This window comes from Cibotium barometz, chromosome 28 (genome assembly GCF_041138505.1).
Source record: "Cibotium barometz isolate CiBa-2024 chromosome 28, ASM4113850v1, whole genome shotgun sequence".
Taxonomy (NCBI): Eukaryota; Viridiplantae; Streptophyta; class Polypodiopsida; order Cyatheales; family Cibotiaceae; genus Cibotium; species Cibotium barometz.
This window is the reverse complement of record NC_141073.1, coordinates 14,821,859-14,830,575: the sequence shown is the minus strand read 5'-3', so window position 1 is coordinate 14,830,575 and position 8,717 is coordinate 14,821,859. Positions and strand designations below refer to the sequence as shown.

Here is an 8,717-nt window from a genome sequence, read left to right as displayed (position 1 = left end):
GCATGCGGCATGCGGCATGCGTATGCGCATGCGGCATGCGTATGCGCATGCGGCACGCATATGCGTATGCATATGCGTATGCGTATACGTATGCGTATGCGGCATGCGTATGCGGCATGCATATACGTATGTGTCTGTACATGCGGCATGCGTATGCGTATTCCTATGCGGCATGCGTATGCGACATGCAACATGCGGATGCGTATGCGCATGCGAATGCGGATGCGGATGCGTATGCGTATGCGTATGTGGCATGCGTGTGAGCATTGTATGCGCATGCGGCTTGAGGCTTTGTGTGTGTGTGCATTGTGTTAGTGTATGCATTATGTGTGTGTGTATGCATTGTGTGTGTGTTTGTGTGTGTGTGTGTGTGTGTGTGTGTAGCTTATTCGACCCAGTTTACCCTATAGTCCCAGAATTAGCCAGAGATGGCTAGCAAAAAAAATATAAAGCCAGTGAATAAAAAATACATTGTATAAAAAAATTGATTAGAAGACATACTTGAGCATTAGTGGGAGAGTTAGGAGCAGTTAGAGAATGATTACAAGATTTTGCTTAATAAAGAGTTAGGATCAGTTAGCAATAAGAAACAATTAGAGGTGGGAAAGGCAGCTACAAGGAGACCAATGCTTAGGGGAGCACGCTGTTACCTGCAGCCATCCCAAACACAAACCAAGTAAGAACGAGCATTTATGAGAGGGGAATGCAGGTGTCAGTGCATGCTCCCTCTTGTTATCGAGGTCACAGAATTGAACACCTTGCATAAGCCCATAAAATGAAACAATTTTGAAACCTAGTTTCCTAAGCCCAGAACATAAAGAGTGTCTAGTAATGATCAATCCAAAGTATTAAAGTAAGCCAAAAGATACTAGGGTTAAGATGATTTAGGACCAAGTGTTACCACCATCAAAACCACAATAGTTAGAGTATTGTTTGTAAGTTAATGACTAGAGAAGCACCATCAAAATAATCTAGCTAATTATAGGACATTGAAAGCCAATGTGCTAAGCATGTTAGCTAAATAGTTTAGGAAATTCCTAAGGTCAAGACATCAGATTTTTAAACTCCATAGGCTATGTAATTTAAAGTCCCTTTCCTCAAAAGGTGAAAGAATATACAATGCATGTATTACATGAGAAAAGATCTAAAGGATTCATAATAGCAATCCCCATAACTATAAGGAGGCATGACAATTGGAGGAGTGAGAAAGGTATCTTAAAACTATTCCAAAAGAAAAAACCTAGATTACGAGTGGAACCTATACATAATTCACAATTTTAGAATAACAAGTGCTATAAACTTTGATGTATTCAAAAAATTAAACTTAAAGTACATTTAATCAGGCAGAAATTAGTAGGTTTGGAAAAGGAGCTTCAGTTTATAACCTGTAATGTGATACTTTTAAATGAAGATCTTTGCCATATAAAAAACCTTTGAAAATAATGTAAAACTTAAACAATAAAACATAGTTTGCTCTAGCTAAGGAATTTTGCACGAAAACATAGTTTAACTCTTAGTGAAAGAAATAGGTTTCACTAATTTACAAAAAATATCACTACAAGATGATCATAGTGGTCCATGTACTAAAAAATTAAACAATTTCTAAGCTGTAAAATCATTCCAATGTACACAAGCTTAAATTTAGAATAGGTACTTACTAAGACAAGTATAAAAACTTAGAGACGTACTGGAAACAGAACATTACAGCTTGAAGACTAAACAAGTATATCAAACACTAGCTAGCATTAATGATTCAAAACTTCAAACTATGTTGATACTGCTTTTTAACAAAAAAGGCTAGCATTAATGATTCAAAACTTCAAACTATGTTGATACTGCTAGCCTTTTTAACAAAAAAGGCTAGCATTTTAAAATAACTTGTAAAAATAAAAATATAGCCTTTTATTAAGGTCAAGAATAGTAGTCATTCAGCTTCAAAAAACCATAACCTTTACCATACGTCAAATCATAAGGTAAAGGTTTGATACCTATGGGTAGAAAGAGAATTGTATGAAAAAAAGAAGCTAGCAAGGAAGATATAAAAGAGAAGAGAGAGAGAGAGAGAGAGCAACATTAGTGTTTGTGGTAGTGTTTTTGAGAAGTGGACGTGCGCAGGAGAGCATAGACAAAGCATGGCCAAGAATAGGCTATGGCGATCTGGCACAGGAAGCAAGGCTTGCAGCAAAGAGAAGGTAAATAAGGTAGCCATGAAAGCTATCAAGAAAACTAGCACAGAAAATCTTAAGTAAATTAAATTAAATCCATAGAAGAGACTATGGCAGCTAAGGCGAACAGGAATATAGCTAAAGCTATGGCTCATGGATTCAAGCAAAATATGAAATTAAATCCTAATTATTAAAATTGTAGCCTATATTAATCCAACAAATGTGAATATAAGTGATAATAAAAACCTATTTTTCCAATCAATAGAAAAGCTGTCAGATGGCCTTCATGAGGAAGGATCAGTGTCAAGGTCATAAGCTTGTATGCAAGCAAGCAGGCTGGAAACGATGCAACCCGAGAGAGAGACAGGGAGCAAGAGTGCCAGTTAATAGAGAGAGAGGAGCTTATTCAAAGCATCAAGAGTAAGGTCAGTCCGCGAGAGAGAGAGGCGGCTGGCTGTCTGCACACACAGAGAGAGAGAGAGAGAGAGAGAGAGAGAGAGAGAGAGAATGCACATAGTGTGTGTGTGTGTGTGTGTGTGTAGCAAGAGGTGTGTGTAGCAAGACAGAGAGAGAATGCAACTTAGCCCGCCATTTACGGGGAGAGAGGGGCGTACTGCAAGGTATGGAAGGTATGCGAGAGAGAAAGAGAGAGAGCCAGCTATATTCAGCGTGAATCAACGCCAATCACGGAGAGAGACAAATTGAGAGAGCATTCTTAAGTCAGCAGGAGAGAGAGAGAGAGAGAGAGAGAGGCCACAAGGGCAGCAATAAAGGTTACGGCCTGGCAGTTTGTGCAGTGTGTGTATCACAAGGGGAAGGAAAGAGAGGGTCTCTCTTTACCATCAATTATGCACATGGGAGAGAGGGCCCCAGCCACCATCACTCTTAATAGTTCATATGAAAGAAGGGACAGCTGCCAAATGTGGAGGGAGAGAGAGAGAGAGAGAGAAAGAGAGGAACTTCGTGAGCCTGGCAGCATCTCGTCGGTCACGAGGAGAAAAGGATAAGCTTAAAATACTATCAAACAGCTGCAGTGTAATCAACAAGCACGCGTGCGCGTGTGGGAGAGAGATAGAGAGAGAGAGTGAGTGAGAGAGAGAGAGAGAGAGAGAGAGAGAGAGAGAGAGACGTCGTTCATTTTGAACATAAAAAAGAATTGTATTTTCCAAAAAGCCTTAATAACAAGATATATAATGTTGGTTTTCCGTTGGGGAGAGAGAGAGAGAGAGAGAAATAAGTTAAAAGACTATTTATAGATTTATTATAAAACCATTTAGTTAGTACTTAAAAAAGCCTTAGAAAAGGTCTATCTGCTTGTTTAGGTGGATCCAGAGAGAGAGAGAGAGAGAGAGAGAGAGAGAGAGAGAGAGAGAAACAAAATATTAAATTTAAACTACTACAAATTTTCTTAAAATTAAAAAGGCCCTAAAAGATATAATACTTTTAATAATTAAAAAGGAAAAGAAAAGAACACACAATGTGTGTGTGTGTGTGTGTGTGTGTGTGTGTGAGCATTGTGTGTGCATTGCTTATGTATACATTACGCATTGTGTGTGTGTGTGCGCGCATTGTGTGTGTGTATGTGTATGTGTATGCGTATGCATTGTGTGTGTGTGTGTGTATACATTGTGCATATGAATGCATTGTGTGTGTGTGTGTGTGCGCGCGCGCGTGCGCGTGCATTGTGTGTGTGTGTGTGTTTGTATACATTGTGTGCATAGTGTGTGTTTGTGTGAAATTGAAAGAATAGGGGTTGAGATCGGGCACTTACCTCTTTGATTAGAGTGGCGTATGAGTGATATGTCACTGTCGGAGGTCGCGACGTTGAGATCGTATACGCACACACACCTACAAAACCAAAACAAACACGTGCATTAGAAGGAGGAGAGAGATGAAAACGTGTATGCGCATGTGTGTGGGTGTGTGTATGTGTGTTGGGTGAAACATACCTGCAGATCTAGGCGGTCAAGAGAGAAGAATAAGCTCGCGCAAAAGAAATTGGGCTTTACTCAATTTCCCCAGGCCCCCGGTAAGACCCCCAGAAATTTTGAAATTTAAAATTTTTGGGGGTTTTACCGGGGGTGATACCGGGGCAGTTTTTGACGCGCAGCATTTCTATCTAAAGTAGCATGGTCCACCCGGTATTTAAGGGTACTAGGTGCCCCTCATGCCCGCGTAGCCCTGGTCCCCTGCGTACTCCGCTACTTTAAGGGTACTAGGTGCCCCTCATGCCCGCGTAGCCCTGGTCCCCTGCGTACTCTGCCGTCCCGCGTATGTGCCGTCCCGCCGTCCCGTTTATATGTTGTCTCGTCTCGCACTCCGACGTCGCGCGTTACCGTCCCGTCGTCCCGCGTATGTGCCATCCGCCGTCCCGCTTATGTGCTATCTCGCCCCCCACTCCGACGTCGCACGTTACCATCCCCTCATCCCGTCGTCCCGCGTATGTGCCGTCCCGCCATCCCGCATATGTGCCATCTCGTCCCACGGGACCCAATTGGGAGCCGCCTCCACGTGGCGGGTCCTGGACTAAGACAAAGAGCTCCCTAATGACCGTGTAAGGAGAGAGAGGGGGAGCATACATATGAGTGTGTAAGGAGAGAGAGGGGGAGCATACATATGAGCGTGTCTTTGAAACCATTTAAAGTATTAATTTTATCTTTATTGTGTACAGGTGTGATCAGTGGGTCATAGGCAGGATTATCCGATAAGCAAGTCTGCTAACATGTCTGACCGGATCTTGTGTCCATGTAATCGATGCAAGCAAACAGTCATCCATTAACGACAAATAGCTAATGAGCATGTAGAATATTGGGGGCAACGGGACGATAGTGTAATCGAGAATCAAATATGCCAATACGCCTCCAAAGAACCAGTAGATTTCTCACAGGTACTACCATCATATCCACCACGTTCGCAAATGTACCAACATAATATCGTGGAGGATGTAACGCGTGTGCCCTTAACCACACATGGAGACTCTAACATGGATGGTCCCTTACATGATGAGGATATGGAGGAGATGATTGAGGCTTTCTACATGAATGAAGAGTCCAGTCCGCATGATGAGTCCAATCCAAATCCCATTGATGTTCGACAAGATGATGAGGGCATTCAACGATTGGGATCTCTAGCCTCTACTCCATTATTCGAAGGCTCTCGTGCCACAGTCCTTCGAACTTGTTTGTCAATGCTTAATTTGCAATCCATATATGGATGGAGTAATGCGAGTGTTAGTGCCCTCTTCTCACTTATGAAGTCAACTATCCTACCATTGTAAATGCAATGCCGGCATGCAGGGAAGAGGCAAAGAAGATCTTAGCAGATATAGGAATGGATTACAATAGTATCCACGCATGTCCTAACGATTGCATTCTATTTCGAGGGGAATACGCCAACATGGAATCATGTGTGTCAAGCTAGCAGATATCGTCAAGGTCTTACAGGCACCACAATACCTACAAAGGTGCTTCGACACTTTCCTATACTACCTAGAATCAAGCATATGTTCGAGTGTCCAGATATAGCAAAGCTAATGACATGGCACTCTACAAATAGGTCCACTGACAATGTGATGCGCATTCCAGCTGATTGTGCAGCTTGGCAGCATATTGAGCAACAATGGCCAGAGTTCAAGAAGGAACCTCGCCACCTTAGATTAGGTCTTGCCATGGAAGGAGTGAATCCTTTTGGTTTACGGTCCACTACTTGGAGCACATGGCCAGTGGTGTGCGTCAACTATAATATTCCACCTTGGCTAACAATTAAAAAGGGTCATCTTTTACTTGCATTTCTTGTGCCAGGGAAGTGCAAGGTTAGAAACATGGACATATACTTGGCTCCGCTAGTGGATGAGCTAAAAGTCCTTTGGGATGGTATTTCTGTCATAGACGTGTCAAGACGTAATGGGTAACGATCAGTTAACTTGCGTGGCATTTTGATGTGGCCAGTGGCCTTGCAACAAGTGGCTATCATGCTTGTCCTATATATGGTCCAGCACTCAATGCTCGATACTCTAACTCACTTAACACTAGTTCTGTAATTGGACACTAAAGTGTCCTGAGGACACTAAAGTGTCCTGAAAATTAGCATTTTTCTTGAATTTTTGTGGGCAATCTATTAAGAGTTTTGAAATGCTTAACATCCACAGATGTTCCTCAAGACCCCCAAAAAAATTGAGATTTTTTAAATTGCACTTTTCTTAGCTTTTGCAAGGCAATATTTTAATTTTCTTAGACGCATGCTGATAAAACGCATGATTTTTGCTGTTTTCAAAATAGTAGTAATTTGTACATAACTTTTAGAAGGGACATAGTTTGATCATGAAACTTGGCTTGATGGAAAGCCCATGATGTAAACTAAATCTTGGAATCATCAAACGATAATTATTGGATAAATTTTTGACTCGCTAATATTGAAATGACGTTTTTTATACAGGTGGAGCATGAATTTTTCTCCTTCCATATGCAAGCTAATAATGTAAAACTTGAGGTGCACCCATGTTATATAGGGTAAATACTACTTTGTTTTGAATTTTCCAAAACTTTAGAGCCACTTTGTGGGCCTCTTCTCATACATGGCCTTTTGCACAACCTATTTTTAATACGTAAAATGTCTAATTATGAGCCTACTTTTGATTTTCATCAAAGGGGAAAGCTGTGTAAGTGCATTATTTGTTGTAACTATAGGTGTAGACTACTTGTGCAAGCATAGTTATGATTAGTTTTTGAAAAAAGATGATCAAATTTTGTATTTTTGTTTTTTACAGTTTTTTTAGAACTAGGCGATAAGAACCTACTTAAGTGGAGGCTAAGTTAGTGTCATACACATCAAATTATGGCTTATTTATCTCATCTCAAGCATGAAAACCAATAATCAACATTCTCATTGATAGGGCTACAATTTTTTTTAGTGGCGTGATTGAGTTTTGATAATACGCGTTACTTTTGCTGATTTTATACAACTTTTTTGGAAAAAATTCTAGGAAAGGAAAATGATTTTTTTGGTGAACTTCTACCTCCTTGGACTGATGTATGCTATCAAAATATCTTGGGAAAAATGCTACGGATATCATTGGATTTTTTTTTGAGAGAATGATGCTTGCATATTTGGAAAAATCCTGAAAAATCCTGAAAAATGTTCATTTTCAAGACATATGCTACTTTGTTGCTTATGTACTTCCAAATAAAAAGGCATTTTATATGTTTAGCATTTTTTACATAAGCATAGGGTTATGTTCTACATGCCCAATGAAGCATTTTGGTTTTTAAAGCCTACATTAGGAGTTTGATTTTTTTTCGCAACCCCCAAAAAAGGACACTCAAGTGTCCTGTTTTGGTACCAAACTAGTGTTAAGAAAAGAGAATCATACAAGATTTCTTCCTGCAAATCATCCCATGCGGGAGGGTAGTCTTGCAAAACCACCTACACCATGGACAACCTCCTCTCAATATAACTCATGGATAGAGAATGGAGGGGGAGTCCCAGTTCTTTTGGAATGAAACGACTATCAATCTTCCACAGGTTGCCATATTGGAGGAGACTTCTTGTGAATAACCTGCTAGATCCAATGCATATCTTCAAAAATGTTGGGCAAATACTATGGGAACGCTTAGCTGGAGCTCGAGACGACAATAAAGCTCGAAGTGATCTAAAAGATGCACGGATCTTGCATATGCAACCATATTGGCCTCTAATAGGGGTAGATAAATCGGTCACACTCCAAACTGCACCTTGGGTGTTGACGAGAGAAAAGGAGAAGAGGGTGAAGAAGGTCATAGCCGAATTTTGTACACCAATAGGACACATGCATTGCTTAAAGGGGGCATTCACAAAGGATAACAAACTATGTGGGTTGAAGACACATGACTGGCACAAGTTCTTGCAATATATTCTCCTAACTTCAATAAGAAATTGGGCAACACCAGAGGTTCGCGAAGTAATTTACAAAATATCCCGTTTGGTAAGGTGGATTTCTCAAAAGGAGATCACACTAAGTAGCATTGATGAGAATAGGATTAATGCAGCAGAAGCAGTTTGTATGCTTGAAAAGCACTTCCCAACAAGTATCCTCACAATACAAGTTCATCTCATGGTTCATATAGTGGATGAAGTTGCAATTGCAGGAATTGTCCATAGTAGATGGATGTTCTTCCTTGAAAGGTTCATGAAAACTTTGAAGGGATTTGTGCGTCAATGAGCAAGACCAGAGGGTAGTATGGCAGAGGGTTGGTTGGTTCAAGAGTCCCTAGTATACCTCTCTGAATTCCTTGGACAAAGAGAACCATCTATGTCTGTACTATGACACAACAAAGAAGATGACAGAATGATTGGTGAGGTGCTACAAGGGAGGGGACTTGACCGTAAAATGGATCTTATTCTAGAAGAAAAGGTGAATAGGTTTTGCATTCTAAATCATCCAGCCATGGAGAAGTGGATGAAAGAATATGAGATAGAAAGGAATAGAATTTCCAATGAAAGACAAGAGTATAAAAGAGCCCAAAGAAACATGTCAAACGTCCAATATCCTCCAAGTTTAAGAGAACTACCAAAATT

The 8,717-nt window shown here is 40.6% G+C and overlaps 1 pseudogene; it reads left to right on the top strand.

The window, feature by feature from the left end:
- The first annotated feature begins 5,307 nt into the window (after window positions 1–5,307).
- Window positions 5,308–8,361, top strand: LOC147622553 (uncharacterized; annotated as a pseudogene).
- The last annotated feature ends 356 nt before the right edge of the window (window positions 8,362–8,717 follow it).